This window comes from Melospiza georgiana, chromosome 7, assembly GCF_028018845.1.
Source record: "Melospiza georgiana isolate bMelGeo1 chromosome 7, bMelGeo1.pri, whole genome shotgun sequence".
NCBI classification, from domain to species: Eukaryota; Metazoa; Chordata; class Aves; order Passeriformes; family Passerellidae; genus Melospiza; species Melospiza georgiana.
The window spans coordinates 8,795,832-8,813,280 of record NC_080436.1 but is presented as its reverse complement, the minus strand read 5'-3'; the positions used below and the strand labels follow the sequence as shown (position 1 = coordinate 8,813,280).

The window sequence follows — 17,449 nt, the reverse complement described above, 5'->3', positions numbered from 1 at the left end:
CAATACTTTAATCCTGGTGAGAAATATCCTGTGTTTTAGCAGAGGCAGCTGATTCCATTGCCAGTATCACCCTGCTGTGACCCTCCTCCCACCCACTTCAGCTCTACCATTTCCTTCAGGGACAAGGACAGGCTGAATGGCCACTGTCAGTGAAACTGCAGCCAAAGGCAGGGGAACACCAGCATTTGAGAACTATTGTAAAATTCAGAGAGGTGATTTTTTTTTTTTTAATACACACGTTTTCTGTCTCTTTATAACGTGTACAGCTTTCCTGTGTTGTTACTCAATGATTCAAACAGTGAAATCCAGTTCTCTCCTTCTGGGGAGAAGGAAGGCAGATGGATTTTTTGAGACAGCAATGGGGACCACTCCAAAAACTTCTGGGAAGTCACAATTCCTTCATAACATGGAATTTCTATTCTAAAATATCTGCTTAAGGAACGTGTAGCACCTGGCATTTAAATGCTGATTTGGGAGAAGTATATATAGAAAAAAAATTACAACTTGCTAATCTCTTAGTTCTACTTAATGGCAAACCTCTTCCTTAAAAACAGACAAAAACAACCACAAACAACGGCCAGAATATCGCCACATTTTGAGACAAAGTATATAAAGCTTAACTATGAAAAAACTGTGTTTTACCTTTTTATTAGCAATTACAAATCCTCAAAATTTAAAATGTCAATTCCTTCAGGTTCTGCTCATCATCTCAGACAGGCAAATTGGACACTCAACTGTCAGAGTTGAGACAGCCACTACACACAGAGCGTCACCACACAATTTCAAAAAGTTTCAACCCACACAGAGTAACACCTCACCTATTCAGCAGGCTGCAAGAATCTGCCCTTCTCGTTATTTAACCCAGCCTTTTATCCCCTGCTGTTGCTGCCCTGCACCTGTGTGCCCTCTGTTCCCTTTGGTGGTTGGTCAGTGCCCCTGGGCACTCCATGGCTCGTTCCCTTCAACAGCATTCACCTGTCCTGCACAGCTGTAGCCCATTAAGGATGAGGCTGGACCAGCCCCACTCCCAATCACCACAAACTGTGCTCCTACGGGTTTCTGCAAAAATAGAGTAATCCATATTCAAAATTTTTCACCAATTAAAAATACATATTTAATCTGATTAAAACCTGCAAGGTTATGTTCAGTAAGTTGGAGTTTTAGATTTTTCACTATTGAGTAAAAAAGGTCTTTTAAAAAAATTTTCTGTGTTCTCAGTTTTGAGGATACAAGTGCCAACATACAAGTGCAAATATTTCTAAAACAAAGGTGATATTTAATTTTACACAAGACATTAAAATTATATCTCTTTAGAATCATAGAATGGTTTGGGTTGAAAGGGACCTTAAAGATCACTTAGTGCCAACCCCCTTCCACTGTCCCAGGCTGCTCCAAGCCCCATCCAACCCAGTCTTGGACACTCCCAAGGATGGAGCAACCACAGCTTCTTTGTGCAACCTGTGCCAGGGCCTCCCCACCCTCACAGGGAAGAATTTCTTCCCAATCTCTGACCTAATTTCTCCTCTTTGCTTTTGAACCCAGTATCACAGAGGTTTATCTACAGTTTATTACATTATGTGCATGTGCTTAGGATAGAAAGTTTGCCAGAGGGAAATGTGTGAGTGCAGTTTCTGGGTTGTGTGGAAATGGGCAATACAGAACTGGAACAAATCCTGATCCCCTCAGATTTACACCTCCATTTCTGTATCTGATTAGTACAGATAAGCACCCACACTTCTGAAGCAGCAGCTCTTCTGCAACTGCTTTACCCTCTGAAAATCTCTTCCTAACATTTTCTGCATTAAATACAGTAAATCAGAACTGTATTCTTTGCCACCAGCTCTCTAGCTCAGAAGGTAAAATCAAAGGCTGCATGCAAGATAGTCAGTATTTAAAAAGCCATTAAGATCCTATCCACTCACTTTTATAAGCACTCAGTGGGGCCATAAAGGCTTCATTTTTCACAGCCTTCCCCCTGGGCCCTCTTTCCCTGGGACAACAGATTTCATCAGCATGAGGTGCCAGGGAATCATTTCATGCCTTAAAGTTAGAAGAGCAAAAGATAAACATCCAAAGATGTTGAAACATCCTAAAATACTGCAAAATACTTTCTAAAAAGCAGGAGAATAGGAAAGTAGAGGTAAGGAAGGACATGGAGGGGGAGCTTGTCCTGTTGGGATGGGGTTTGTCATCACAGCTGTGAGCACCAGAGTTAGGGATATACCTCCCCCCATTAAACACTATAAAATTTTAAAGAGCCACCATTAGTGCAGGGAAGCTCTGAGCCAGGGGGTGCTGCAGACCAAGTTTCCTCTGCTTATCTCCAGTTTCCATCTTTCCCTGGCATCCATTAGTGGAGAGTGCAAGGAACAGGGTGTGACTGGGAGAAATGGATCTCTGCTCTGACATCCTACAGCCCTGTGCCCAGGATGGGCAGAGAAAATGCCACAAAGGGAAAGGGAACAAAGAAAGTCAGGAGCCCAGAACAGCATTTCTAATAATGATGCTGTTCCAAACTCATATTTCCTGTTTTTTAGGTATTTTCTCATTAGTAAATGGGACAGAATAGTAGCTCAATGCAATATAAATACACTTTAAGTATTTGTGTAGTTCTATGTAATTTAGGGGGACTACAAGAGCAGCCTTTAGAATAAAGACTGAAAATTTCCTCCTCTATCAGTATAACAGCATCTGCCTATTGTACAACTTCAAAATTGGAAGATTTGTCTAAGGTTTCTCCAAGCACAGAGAAATGAGCTCATAGCAATCAAGAACACAATTCCCAGCCTCTGTACCTGCCTCTCCTCTGTTGGAGAAGGAGGACTCAGACACTTCACTCTAAAGTTTATCACTCCTTTCTCTTCACTTTCACATGAGAAATGTGCATTTCAGATCATGGGCAAGGCATTCCGTTTCCCTGATGGAGATGTCATTTCACACTTAAAAGGAACATCACAATAATAAAACAAATGCAAGGTCAATGGTGATGAGCACTGTGCAGGGAAGCACAACACAGATTAGAAAAGCACCAAAATAAGGTATTTTGTTCTCTAGGCATTACAGAATTTGAGTCCTAACATGAGGCAGACCTCTGAGCCTTCTTGTAATTACATTCTTTCTTTTCCCTAAATAATTATCTTTTGGCTAAAATGCATTTTTCTTTATTCCCCCTTTACTTATCTATGTATGCTCCCCTGTTAGGGAAGTGTTATTGAGCTGTGAATCAGCTGCAGCCAGTGGAAACAGTGAGCTAAACAAACAGGAAAAAATATGAACCCTGATGGAGCAGCATTCTAAATCTGAGGGTGTCTTCATGACAACGTCCAATAAAAAGAAGAAATAAGTGGAAAAACTTCTGCTTTAAAGAATTTTAACTCAGCCATGACTATAAGTTTTCTTGCCAAAAAATGGAATTAATATTCATTACTGTAAATCTGGGACAACTGCACAGGTATGAGTATTCCCCAGAATTATTTTTTTTTCCTGGATGCAGGAACTGAAGACCTAACCACAGTCTGCACTGCACAGCTGCAGCCAGTGACCTGCTGGGCAGAACTGTGGGAATGAATGCTATAAAAGAGATGGTGATGCTGCTTTGCTCCAGTAGGTCATTGGAGCAAACACATTTTCCTGTTCTTCAGGCACTCCAACAGCCCCTCTGAATGCTTATGCAAGCCTAAAGTCAGGATGTGCATATATATATATATATATATATATACTCATCTTGAATTCATGTTACATCTGGTTTTTATTGTACCACAGGTACCTTTAAGCTCCCTGTGCTAGAATTGGACCACAACAGAAAGACATTTAACTATTTTTATTTTTACTGTCAGCATTTAACTATTGCTATGATCATTTTGTTCCTCCTGAGTAAAATAACAATAAGCTTTAGCCATCAGGTACCAGCCACTAGAATCTCAAGTACCAGAACTCACTCCAAGAGGCATTTCTATTTTTCAGCATCCTTGTTCTGATCTTGAGCTACGAAGCAATCCAATATTCTCTAGAAAGAAAGTGATATTTTCTGTTATTATTGTACTAGCAGGTTCTGTACTCCAGGTGAAGGGATTGCATTTCACTCTAAAACTCCTTGACCTTCATTAGTGCTTCAGGGAGCTTGAAAGCCAGATGGAATAACAAAAAAAATTCAATAAAATACACTGATTCATATCTTTCCTGAAACAACAGGGAAAATAATAGCCATCAGGTCTAAAGATTAATTTGAAATTAAATACTTGCAGGCAAATAGGTATGATAATTGCATTAAATCATATACTGCTTGTTTTTAAAAGGGACATGAAATCTTATAATTAAATCAACATCTAGATCATATTTTAAGTTCTATTATTTTAGTTAATCTATTTGAAAATAACTTTGAAAATAGCCAAGGCAGTCATTAAATACTGCAATTTAATCAGCACTTAATTTTGACATTTAAAAAAACAAGCAGATGAAGGTTTAAAATAAGATTTTAGACATTTATGGACCAATAAAATATTCATATGTATGATGACCATTAAAGTTTTCATCCCTACCTGCTGCATTTTGTTATACTGCAGCTCAGGACTGTCATACAGTGTATGTGTCATGCAGATTTATCAAGAATTAAGTTTTACATGCACAGTGCACCTGGAATGAGTGAGTGAAGCCCTGTGTGATCATCATGGAAAACTAAGGGTGGAAAAGATCACCAGGAAGTGTGTCTGCAAGCATTTCACTCCAGAACACGTTTTCATGTCCCCTGACTTTACTTGGCATGTCATTAAACCAATGGCATAAAAATGACTCCGTTTAACCCCAGTTTAGATTGAACATTGAGACAGATCTGGAAATTATGACTACAGCTTAAAAATGTTCCTTGACTTGATGGGAAACAAGGGGAAGAGGACAATTCATGTCGCTGGCAGCAAATCTCTCCAAGATCAGAAACTAAAACACTAAGCTAAAACACTTCCACTAGCACATTCCATAGATACACATATATATTGTATATATAATTTAAAAACCTATAACCCATTTTAAACTGCTTGGCAAGATCCAGAGACATATATTTACCAAAGTTGTATTTTCTGCATAGGAAATTTAAAATTTCTAATAGGCAATTCTATAAACACCATCCATGCCATTTCAAAATCCACTTTTCAGAAGCACTCAAACACAAGCAACATACATAATTATTTAAGGAGAGTAATTACATCTACCTGGGTTTATCTTCTTATATTCATGTTTCCAGGACCACAACCACCCTACAGCCTGAAAAATTTCCCATCCCATTACTTCCATAGCTCACCTACCCTAAGCCCACATGACACAAGGCTTTCCTGCTTTTTCTAAAGAGAATCTATTAGCAATCCAAACACAAATGAGACTCTTGGCCCCTAAACTGTGGGATTACAATTTATTTTACAGGAATCTCTTTATATCACTACAACCTGGCTAATGCCACCTATTACAGATCCCCTGCATTTAAAGGCATAAATTTCCCCAAATGCTACTGGTTGCACATGAGTAACAAAGATTTTGGAAGTTTCAACAATTTTAACTTGTCAGGCTTCCAGATGTCGAAACCAACCACTCTGCTGTTATTTTGAATCCAACTCAATAAAGAGAAAGATATTTGTTAAAGACAGAGCAATTTAAAACCCTGTGTTAAAACACCAGTTTTAAACCACATTTTTCTTCTAGTGCATCTATTTTATACTAAGCTAGCCAAGTTTTTAATACTCAGAAATATACATTAACCCATGGCTTTTTTAATGTCCTTATCCATATTAACTTAACTAATTCTTCGTGCTTCTACTTGGCTGCAACAGCTTTTTTAGAATTGTTGTCTGCTCGGTAGCTTCATTTTAGATATTTCTGTACAGAACTGCAAGGAACATTTCTGAGGGTAGTGCACAGAACTCCTGGTTTTAATTTGGAAATCTAAAGAACATGTTCTTTAAAGTTATTTGGACTTCTTTGAGGCTATTTAGGGCTCAAACCATGGCTCTCCTTTAACAAGTACGAAGATGCGTGTTCTGGGGCAGAAATAGAATGGAAAAATTATGTGCAAAATTCATAATTTGTACTTTAAACTGCATTTTCACTTTGGTTTGGGCTTGGGAAGATTGCATGTTAAAAAAATGCTGAAAAATGGCAAAAAAAGTCCTTGATTTTTATGTTTATTGAGGGAATAAGAACACCCAATTTAAAAACCAGACCCATATATGTGTGTATGTATAAATATGGCAAACAGCAAAAGTAGTGATTTATAAAGACCCACATTCTATCAACTTGCACACAAAACTCTATAAAGGCAAGATCATTCCTTGTTCTTTACTATAACTTTGACATTAATTATTTTTTATTATTGGTCTGGTTAGGTATTCTAGTGTTTGCATGCAGAATAGCAGAAATTTGCATACAAATAAAAGCTGTGTAGCCATATTTTGTTCTAATTTCCCATCCACGTCCCTAAACAGCCCAGGATGTATAAATTACAGTATCATTTAGCTAACAATCTATGATGGCTACGTGCAATAACATAACCTGCCCAGGATTTAATTAAGCAAGTTCAAAACATGGAAATTACAAGTAAGGAGCCACTGGAGAAGGATAAATTTAAAGAGCTGGCCTCCATTTTTAAGCTTTTATGATTTTATTACCTTTACTGAGAATGAGGGAATATGCAAACAGAGAGGAAAAACACTTACTGTTTATCTTACTTTTCTCTTTCCAAGACAGAGAAAAAAAAGATTTTGATCTTAGTGCCTCACCTTCTTTAGTACTTTTGGAAAGGTTTTGAATTTTCATCCCACCAATGGCAGGGATAAAATCTGTCTAGAAAGAGTAATGTTAAAATTCTCCTTCTACTCTCTGAAAGCAGAGTATGGAGAGACAGAGCAGAATTATGCCCTGAGGTTCTATAGACTGTAAAAATCACAAAACTGAGACTATACATGGGGAACAGTCTCTTCTTCTCGTATTTATGTAGCACAAGATGAGCAGAAAAGTTCCCTTTAACAGTAAACCTGGTGCTTTTCAGTGCCTGTGTCCCATTTATCTGTGTAAAACAGCTAAATGTGAACTAACTTTACCTTAAAAAGGAACAACCACATACCCTTTAATTCGAGTAATCCCCATGTTGTCTCAGGTCTGAAACTGCCCAAAGAGCAGTTGTTTTGATTTTACATGGGATTATTTTGATGTTTACGATGTCAAGTGGTGGTTGACACATCAAGGTCTACCTCTGATGTGTCCCACAGCAAGACATCCCTTTTTGGAAGCTCAGAGGTAAAAATGAAAGACAATAATTTGACCCACATCACCATGTTTCTTTAAAGCTAACCATCTTTACCCCCACTGCATTTAATTAGCTTCTCTTAGCAGCTGCCCTTTTGTTTAAATTATCCAATCATTTATTGCCTGGAGTTGTTTAATTATTTGTGTTTTGGGGGTTTGGCTTGGTTCCCTGCTACCACCATCACACCCACCCCACTGTATTTTAATCTTGTGGGACAATATCCCTTTCAGTCTTGTGAAAATAACTGATCAAGGAGAACCTACTTTGAAATTCCTCTCACACAGCTAGAACTTGTCATCTGTGTTGTTACAGATATTCAATTCCTTTCCGCTGTTACATCAGAAGTGATGAGTTTGGGTACCTACTAAAACCTGAGATGCTTGAGGTGAGGTAGATCAAGACTCCTCTTCAAAGGATTTTGTTAGAGTGGAAAAAAAAATATTGATTTTTTTTTTATGATTAGTTTCTGCCAATCATTTTGATAGTCAACCTTTCCTTAATACACCACAACAAAATGGAACTCAGGAACCACCCCTCAAAAGAGGCCATGTGATGGTGGCTTCCTGGGGGTTCTCCCAATTAACTAAGTTAGGTGGGTCCTGTCCTCAGGTTACTAAAAGGACAAAAGTCTTTCTTAGAACTTATGGAAAGGAAAGTTCTGCAGGGATTTTCATGGAATTTAACATTATTGAACTTTTGAATAAAAAGGATTTGTCACTGTTATTCAGACCATCGAAACGAGAGGAAAGAGGACAGAGCTTGTGTGTGTAGGAAAACAAATAAAACTACCACTGAGAAAGTAAATTAACCTCCAGAGCTCCTTATTAATAACCAGAGAGCAAGGACTCTGTAGGTTTGAAAATTTGTGTGACACCTCTTCTGCTTTCTGAGTGTTGGTTTTCAACCTGTACTTTACTTCCTGATTTATTTTTCTAATCCTTATTGCCAGGAGGCTGGAGAGACTTTGGAATTGGGAGGAGAGCTTTCCTCTCAGCTGCTTTCAGAATCTGTTTCAGCAGCTCTGGGCTATCCCTTGCTACACACTGCAGATCCATCATCTACAATACAATAAGTGCAAATGGATTATAGACTGTATATCTGTTAATGTCTCAATATATCAGCTTCAGGTTGAGCTTCTGAACAGGTATTAATTGATTCAACAAGCAAAGTGGCTTTATCACATAAATCAGTGAGCCCTTTTCTAACATCCAAAAAACCATGGTGATGCCAAATGCTCTCCATGGTGCTTAGACTGGCACTGGAGAGGAAATGTTCTGTAAACTTACAGAATTATGACAGTGTAAGTGCTGCAAGAAGTTACATCGGGATTGAGATTTCACTGATAAGACAGTAAACTGATGAAAGTAATCCAAAAACAGACACTTCTGAGCAAATAATGTGTAAAAGGATTTACAAATCCCTTGAAGCTTGTTTTACAAACTAGCTTTAACATTTTTGTTCCAGATCTTCTTTACTTCCTATCCCATGTTCTATCTGTATAGTACAATAACACAAGACTCTTCTAGGCAGTATTTCTTAGAACAGAAGGAGATAAAGCTATTTGTGGAAAGCCGAAAAAAAAATTTCAAACTTGAAGAATCTGCATTCATTTTTCACAAGCAAACAAAAAGGCTTGATTAAAAAATGCTGAATAGTAAATCTCATAAAAATGTATAAAGAGATATATAGATGGCCATAAACAGCATACTAGTATTGCAGTATTTACATTAAAAGTTCTTTCTCATATTCTCTGCAATTCATAAATTTCCTTTGCTACACAAAAAGATCTTCATTGTCATTTATTATTTTGAAAAAATCAGAAAAACTGCAACTGCAGGAGCACATAAAAATATCTGGGACTACTTTGCATTTTCATCATTTCAATTTTGCTCCACAAAGGGGAAAAAAACCCCAAGATCTTTTAAACCCCTTCGCATCTGTTTATTGACTTAGAATCTAGTATAACAACTGTCTTCTGATCCACTTGCAATTTTGATGCATATCTTAAGGAAAATACATGAATAGAACATCTGGCACTTTATAGATGCTAATTTAATTTAATTCCTTAAGTTCAAGTTTTGTCTGGACCAAAATAATCTGATATTTTCAACAGAAGCACTACAAAGCTCAAAGACTTTTTGATTTATTTTAGATTCAAAAACATATGTTTAGTTCAGAAGAATATTTCCATATTTATAGCCATTCTTTATTCATGTTCTTAAAAGAAAATCATCTCAATAATTCCAGAAAGGTCAAGGTAAATAAGGTATTTCTTCTACCACAGTTTAGCTTAAATAATGCTAACTCTAGGATTTATGGTGCAAAGCAGAATTGCAAACTAACAAACTGCATTATCCAGAATTCTGGTTTTCCCTGTTTCAAACCCCATTTCTGGGTTCTTTTTCTTTCCTTCACCATCTCTGAAAGCAGGGAGGGCACACAGCAAAGCAGGGACTGAACTCACTGTTCTGTACAACTCCACTCCTCCTCCATGAACCAAACTCACCCATGCTTCCTGCTCACCCCAACCACAACAGAGATAACCCTATTTGCATCGTTATTTTCCTATAATAACAAATGTCTCACTCCATAACTGAAGCAGGACTCTATCATTTCCCTGGTTGTTTTGTTATTCGTGGGACATTTCACTCAAAGCACTAAATTGCATTTACAGGGTTCACACAGCTCTGTGATTTGTGTATTTGGTGACTTAGATGAAATCAAATCAAAGATTTTGTTCCAGACAAGCAGGAGGCACCAGTGTGGGTAAGAGCAGCTAAAGCTCACCAGAAAGGCAGTGCACCAAGAGGATGTGCAAACTTCTTTCACCAAAGATCTTCACCAGCGCTCACCACTCAGCCCTTCCCTCCTTCCTTTTGTCTCTAATTCCTCTTATAGCTAGAGTAGGTAAGAGCTCCTTAAGCTGAGGATAGGGCAGTGCTGGGAAATACCAGGGAAGCACCACATGCTGATATTAAAAAGCTACAAAAGGGTTGAGTGGAGCTCTGAGCAACCTGGTCGAGTGAGAGGTGTCCGTGTGAGAGGGTTGGAACAAAATGAGCTTTAAAATCCCTTCCTGGGAAGAGGTTTTACAGCCACTTCTGAGAGCCAGAGGGAAGTTTGGTAGGAGGATCCATGTTTACCCCTGAAAGAATTTTCTACCGAGGTCATTGACATAGAAACCAAGAGTGAAAGAAGGATAAATAAGAGAAACCTGCAAGTGCCTATTCCAGTGAGCACTTTCTTTGTCTCTGGTGACCAATGAGTAAAGTGTAAACTTAGGAGCTTTTAAGAATGTATAAAAAGCATGTATGCTAGAATTATAATAATAAAAGCAGGTTTGAAGCCTTCTGAAAATTGAGTGTGTTGCTTTGCATTGTCTCTGTCTCAATGGTGACACCTTCCAACCCAAATCACCACATGATTCTATAACAGAGCACTGCAGTTGCAACCTTGGGCAGGACAAGCACAGAGCAAGCCTCACATTTAACCTGTCCTTGCCACCCCAACTTGGAGAAGAGCTTCAGGTTTCAAGAAATGGGCCAGAAAAGCAGGTTTGAGAATGGAGTGGTTTAGATCAGACAGATTCTAGGGATTGTGGGTACAGGATGTGGCTCAAATGGTGTGTCTGACAGGCAGGTGTAGACACAAGGGCTACAAGAGCCCTGACCCTCACCTGGGTTTTAGAAACTCAAGACTGTCAGAAAGAAGTGATCAACCACCATTCCTTTCTGCAACTTGTCTTGCTGGAATATCTCAAGAATAGAAAGAAGTGATCAACCACCATTCCTTTCTGCAACTTGTCTTGCTGGAATATCTCAGCCCCACTGGTATCTTGCCTGCATGGAAACTTCCACAGCATCCCCAAATCCAGTGTGTTGAGGACAGGGCTATCTCCATTAGTCAGGACTTAGATATTTGCTGTTTTGCTTCATGCTTTTAGTAAAAAGGGAAGGAAGTGGAGAATGTTGTTCCTAAAAGCTTATAGTGACAAGAAATGCCACACAGTGCCCAAACACATTTGCTTAAACTACTTCCCACATCTCCAACAGGGAATGCTGAAAAAGACTGTGAGATAAAATAGGACAGGATCTCCTTTCTTCCTTAACACACTCACCTTTTATTCTGGCTATCAGCAGCTACAGGCTTGAACTTTATCAGTGCTGCTGTGCAGTATCTGTTTCCATACTGATGCACTTCACAACTGCTCGGATCCATTCCGTAAATCCCATGTTCCTAGGAGGGAACAGAGATTTGGTTTGGCTCAAATGACAGCAATCAGGGGGCTTTCAGCAGAAAGATCTGACCCTGTCTTTGTTAACGTAAACCAGCAGTAATCCAGCAATCTGACATGGCAAGATATATTTCATAAATCAAGAGCTAAATGCCTGCATTTCCTCTGCCTGCTGAAACCCCAGAGCCTGAGCCCGAGGTGAGATCCTGCTTGTACTGAATTTAACATCAGTACTCCCTTTGACTTTGCTGGGTCCAGGTTTTCACTCCCTAAAGCCACAGGGGTTTTAAAACACTTTTTGGCATAAAGAGAAAAGTGAAAGTAACCTATTTGGCTTTTTTTTGTACAGTAATTCTGGGCACTGCTCTATATTTTCTTAGAATCAATTACAGTCTCCTCTACTTCCCTTGACTATTGACTACTTTGTGATTGATGTATTATTTCAAGTAATATATAAAGCCTCATACCTATTTTATTGACAACACGCTAAGTTAGGTACCTTTTAGGCAATTCTCCAGCTTGAAAAACCAAGTGCTAACAGTGAACTCCAGACATCTCAATACCACAGGCTGTTGTCATTTTGAACATAAATGTACATATTAATCAGCTAATCACTAATCCCTGAAACCTCTAACTGCAATATTGGCAGATCTTCTTAAAAACTATTTCCAAGCTTGCCTGCCTGTTGTTGCATTTGCTTAAAGAATCATCCATCACATAAATGGCTGGTTAGCGAAATGAACTAATTAACAAAGAAATTAAATGGAGAAATAAATCTCAAGCTCAACACTACTGAACTGTTGTCGCCCTCTTCCATCCAAAGCCACCAGAAAGGCTTACACTTAAGAAATACTGCTGCATTTTGAAAGCCTTCTATACATGTGAGAGATGTACCATTTAATCCCTATTCTATCACACTGAACAACCATTACATTTATTTTATTAAAATATATGTAGTACAGTATCAAATACAGCTGTCCCCATCTGAGCCCTCTTTCCCTCTTGTTTCTACTTGAAACCCTTGATTTGCTTTTTAAGATCAATTTAAGAATTATTCCTGTGCATGCTTTTGAAATATTTTATTAATTTGTTATTGATCTGTAACTTTGGGACTCACAGATCTTTAGATCTGTGTTTAATTTCTGTTAATGTTTGTTCCAACTTTTCTGTAATATCCACTGGGTATATTCATATTTTAAATTTCTTCAATATTTTGACCCATAACATTGTATAGAAAACTTGGAATCAGATTAACATTTTAAGCTAAAACTAGCAATGCAATTGCTTCCATTTCTGCTTATGTTAATAAATGAGAATATCTTGTTGAAAGCAGTAGGAAACAGATGGACACTTTGTCAAAGTGTGAAGCTCAGTGGTTTGGGTGTTAACACACTCATATGCATGTATATATATCTAGATATAACTGAATAACAACATTTTTAACCTCTAATACTCCAAGTTCTTTATATAGCAGTCACTATGTTGTTTTTCTTTCTTTTCTTTTCCACACATAAAAAGGACAAAGTTATTGGAGGAAGAAAATGACTGACAGCATCACAGAGTAGGCTTATAGCAGGACCCAGAACTGAACCTTTTCCTCCCAGTTTCACTCCAAACCACTGTGAACTGGAAACTCAGGGAAGAACATGGTGTTCCCATTGAGCACTGGAACAGAAACCAGACACACACACACAAATTCTGTAAAAGGATAAATGATAAATTTATGTTCTTAGACCTGAGCAGTTTATCTCTGATTTACCTCATAGTGCATCAAATGTGTTAATGGTGTTTTAACTGACATGATGTGGGAGTTACAATAACACTGCCCAGCATTTAGCTTGCTAATGGCTTCTTAATTACAGAAAGGGTATTAAGGCTTCATGGGAAGCTGCACCCTAATGCTCATGGCCCCTTTTATCCCACTTGATCATTTCAGTATTAAGGATTGTTTTAATCTCACCATTATTTTGCCCAGACCTATCTCTGACAATTCCTCAGTTCCTTATTTTGAGTATCTCAGCTACAGTGTTGATATTCATACTAATCAGTCCCTTCTGGCATCTGCAGTGTCAGCTTGGAGCTGATTCAGGAAAAGCCACAAAATCATAACACTACTGTTTCTGTAATTTTCTGCTATTTAGGATGCATGTAACTCAACTTCTGAGCTTTTAAAGATGCATCTGTAAGGCCTCTTGCTGTCATTTTGGGGGGAAAAATACAAATCTCAAACCACACTTGTGTTCATGATACAGAAACAATTCTGTTTCCTCCCATGAACTTACACTATTTCTTCTTCATAACAGTGATAAAAGAAAACTTCAAAGTTCAAAAGAGGTAAAAGGGTGATATTGGTACCTCTGATTTAATATTGTACCTAGCCAGAATGCTTTGTGGATCACTATCCTCTGATACAGATATCTTTATTAAAACATCACATCCATCTCTCAATCTCCCCTTTTTTCATGACCATAGAATGGTTTGGTTTGGAAGGGACCATAAAGATCCCTTAGTGCCAACCCCATGGGCAGGGACACCTTCCACTATCCCAGCTTGCTCCAAACCCCATCCAACCTGGCCTGGGGCACTTCCAGGGACAGTCACAGCTTGTCTGGGCACCCTGTGCCAGGGGAGAATTTCTTCCTAATACCTGATACAAATCTACTCACTTTCAATTTAAAACTATTCCTCCTTGTCTTGTCACTGCAGGCCCTTGCCCAAAGTCCCTCTGCAGCTCTCTTGGAGCCCCTTCAGGCACTGGGAGGTGCTCCAAGGTCTCCCCAAAGCCTTCTCTTCTCCAGGATGACCAACCCCAAATCTCAGCCTGTAAATCAGAAATATCTCAACCCATCTTAGCTAGTCTGCTACAAAAGCACAGTAAGAATCACAAATACAATAACCACCTCAAACACCTATTTCTTCTGTTCAGGACACAGGTGGGATCACAGGTAACACTAAGAGTAGCATATTCAAATTCTCAAAACCTGTAAGAGAAGCAAAATCAAGAGAGGGTTTTTATCTTCCTTTCATCTTCCACACTGACAGAATTCAGAAACCAGCAATAAAAAATATCTCAGCTGTCAAACAAAATAAAAGGTCTTGTTTACTTAGCAAGGCCCAGACTATCAATAGTAATCAAGGCTCTGCTTCCCAAACAGAAATTGTCTGCAAAACCCAATAAAAGCACCAGCTCAAGGTAAGAAAATAGAACAAGCTCTGCCCTAGCCTTCCAGGACTGTGCATCTGTACATGGGTTAAAATACACCCAACAGTTCCCCCAAGGATTTCTGATTTTCAGCTCTTGCCATAGCTCACTGCTGATTGCTCTAATTACCTCAACTATGATTCAGACACAGCAAATTTGCTGCTCTGCCTCAGATGTGCAAACCCAACAGTTTTCATTGCTTTTACTTCTTTGCATGGTTCTGGGTCTGCTTTTTATGCTGCTGCAGCAAAAGTTAGAGCATTCTGCATCACTCACTCCTATAGCACATCCAAGGAGATCATGTGAGGCAATAATTTATTGTCCTAATCTTCTGTCCAACAATGGGTGCCTGCAAGGACAGGAAGTTCCCTGCTACTGATTTCAAGACCAAAGCTACTGCAGGTGAAATTCAGATTGTGCTCACTATCACCACTGATTTTCTTGGGATGTGTTTCCATCAAGGCATTGAATTCCATAGATTGAAAGTTTGTATTTAAGGCTAACTTTTTATGTACATCACTCTGGGGCAAATTGAGACCTTACCAGGAGCAATTCCCAAATGAAAGCATCTGTAGGACAATTGTTTTAATTAATGACACCTTTGTATAACAATAGAGATGGCATGGAAACAAAGCCAAGCCTTAAAAAACTATTTAAATGCCAGTGCTTTGCAAAGACAGAACTCTTGATAAGATCAAGTCACACCAGGAAACAAACCAAATCATATTCCTGAGTACATATTACAGGTAAAATAAAATCTCCAGTATGTGCAAGTTAGAGCATCAAATGGATGTGTTTAAAAGATACTTAAAATTTCTCCTATCACTTCACTAACTTCTGCACACAAGACAGGGAGTCTGTGTGACTGGGAAGGGTTTGTTCAGATTTCTGCTTAGATTTAAACTAAGAAGGTGCCACTGCACCTTATCACAAATCCTGAACAGAAACTTTCACTGACAGTTTGGCAGATTTTTTAAACATATATGAACTAAACAGCAAAGCAAGGACAGCTCATCTGGGTCTGTGTCAGCAGCAGAATTTGATGACAGCAGCAAACTGTTCTTATGGGCAAAAGGAGATTTCTGCAGAGCTCTTATCCTCAAGGTAATACAGGCCTTGCTATTTTAGAAGTCTTGAATAAGAGGCCAAAGACTATTTTTCCTATTCTATTAATGCAAATTCACATTAGTAGCATTATAAAATATATTAAGTTTTTGTTAACTTTGCTGACTTAGGCTAAAGAAATTCCATTTGTTCCCAATACTCTGACATGGTTATGGTGAGTCTAACAAAGAACTGCATTCCCTGTGGCAGCTGCATCTTTCCTTAAGCATTTTTGAAATATTTTGATCATAAGTATAGAAATTTGCATCCTGTCAAGAAGGACTGGAACCAGTGGACAAGAATATGGCTCCAACAGATCTTCCCAGACAGGAATTTTTTGATATCTGTACTCTGCTAATTCTTTAATATCTGTATTAACACATACATTTTTACTTCTCTCAGGTACCACTAAATGAAAATGCAAGAAACTTCAGAGAGCTATTACAGAACATTTACTCCATCCAATTGAACCCAACAGAGCTCCTTATTAGATCTCAATCCATTTTGCTGACACCTGACTGTTGTGAACAATGTACCATGCTTTTGTGGCTGTCATTCAACCACCTTATAACGCTGCATGTCAAATGCTAAATAATGCAGGGCTTCTTTCAGGAATGGCATCACTTGCACACAGGTTCACTTTTAGTTACAGGCAGAAGGTGCACCCAGCACTCCCCTCTGCCATCAGCCTGGCAGCAGCTCTGCTGAGTTGTCACATTCTCCCCACGGTTGTTTTGCTCAAAATTTGTCTCCACGTAAAATTTCTGTTCTGCTGCAAACACTCAAACTGCAGTTCCAGGCATGAAGATGATTTTTGGATCTATTTTATGCTTCCCAAATGGTTTTCTCACCATCCCTCCTAAGCCCATTTAATGCCCATTAAATGTGCCAGACTGACTGAGGCTTAGGGCTGCTCTTTATTCTGCAGGAGGAGGCAGTGGCACTGCAAGCTCCTACCTGGAGGTGCCAAACCACATCCATGGTGACCTGGTGGCATCTAAGGGATCACTCTGGGTGGTTTATGTGCCATGAGCACGGGATCATCACTCTTCCTTGCAGCCACAACTACAATCTGTCAGCTGTCCTGCAGACCAGAGGAAAAGAAACCATTTTTAGCACATGTAGGCCATGCAAACATAGCTCTGGCTGCCATTCTGGACCAAGCCAGGCAAGCCAGGAGTGAAAGGCCTTGTGTTCCATCAGGAACACTCTGAACTAGCCTGGTGGCAGGGTGCACCACACAGCTCTTGAGAAGAGGTCATCTACTGTCATGCAAGTGGGCTTTAACTGGACCCAGGCATGTGAAACATCAGCAGGCCCAGCTTTGCTCCAGGGATTCCCAATTTATCCATGAGGGAAGGGGCTGCAAGCAGCCACTGCTGCAGTGAAAAATGTGCATGCAGCAAATCACTCTCACAGCCTGAAAGAGCTTGTGCAAATCACAGGGAATAAAACAAGCTTTGCTTAAAGCAGGCTACTTCATCCTCGGCCTTACACCAAAGCCTTCATGCTACACCTCACTCAGTTTATCTCCTCTTGCTAACAAAGAGAAGCAAAGAGAGGAGATGATCATGGAGAGGTGCTGCAGCACAACCAGATGGTCCAACTCTCCCAAGCCTTG

At 39.1% G+C, this 17,449-nt stretch overlaps 1 protein-coding gene across 1 annotated transcript in view; it reads right to left on the bottom strand.

Moving 5' to 3' along the window:
• Positions 1-854: 854 nt before the first annotated feature.
• ADARB1 (adenosine deaminase RNA specific B1) overlaps positions 855-17,449 on the bottom strand; it is a 342,687-nt gene continuing 326,092 nt past the window's right edge. Inside the window, exon 12 of the transcript XR_009114635.1 lies at positions 855-1,041. The gene's annotated coding sequence lies outside the window, so the exon portion shown is untranslated. The remainder of the gene's footprint in view (positions 1,042-17,449) is intronic.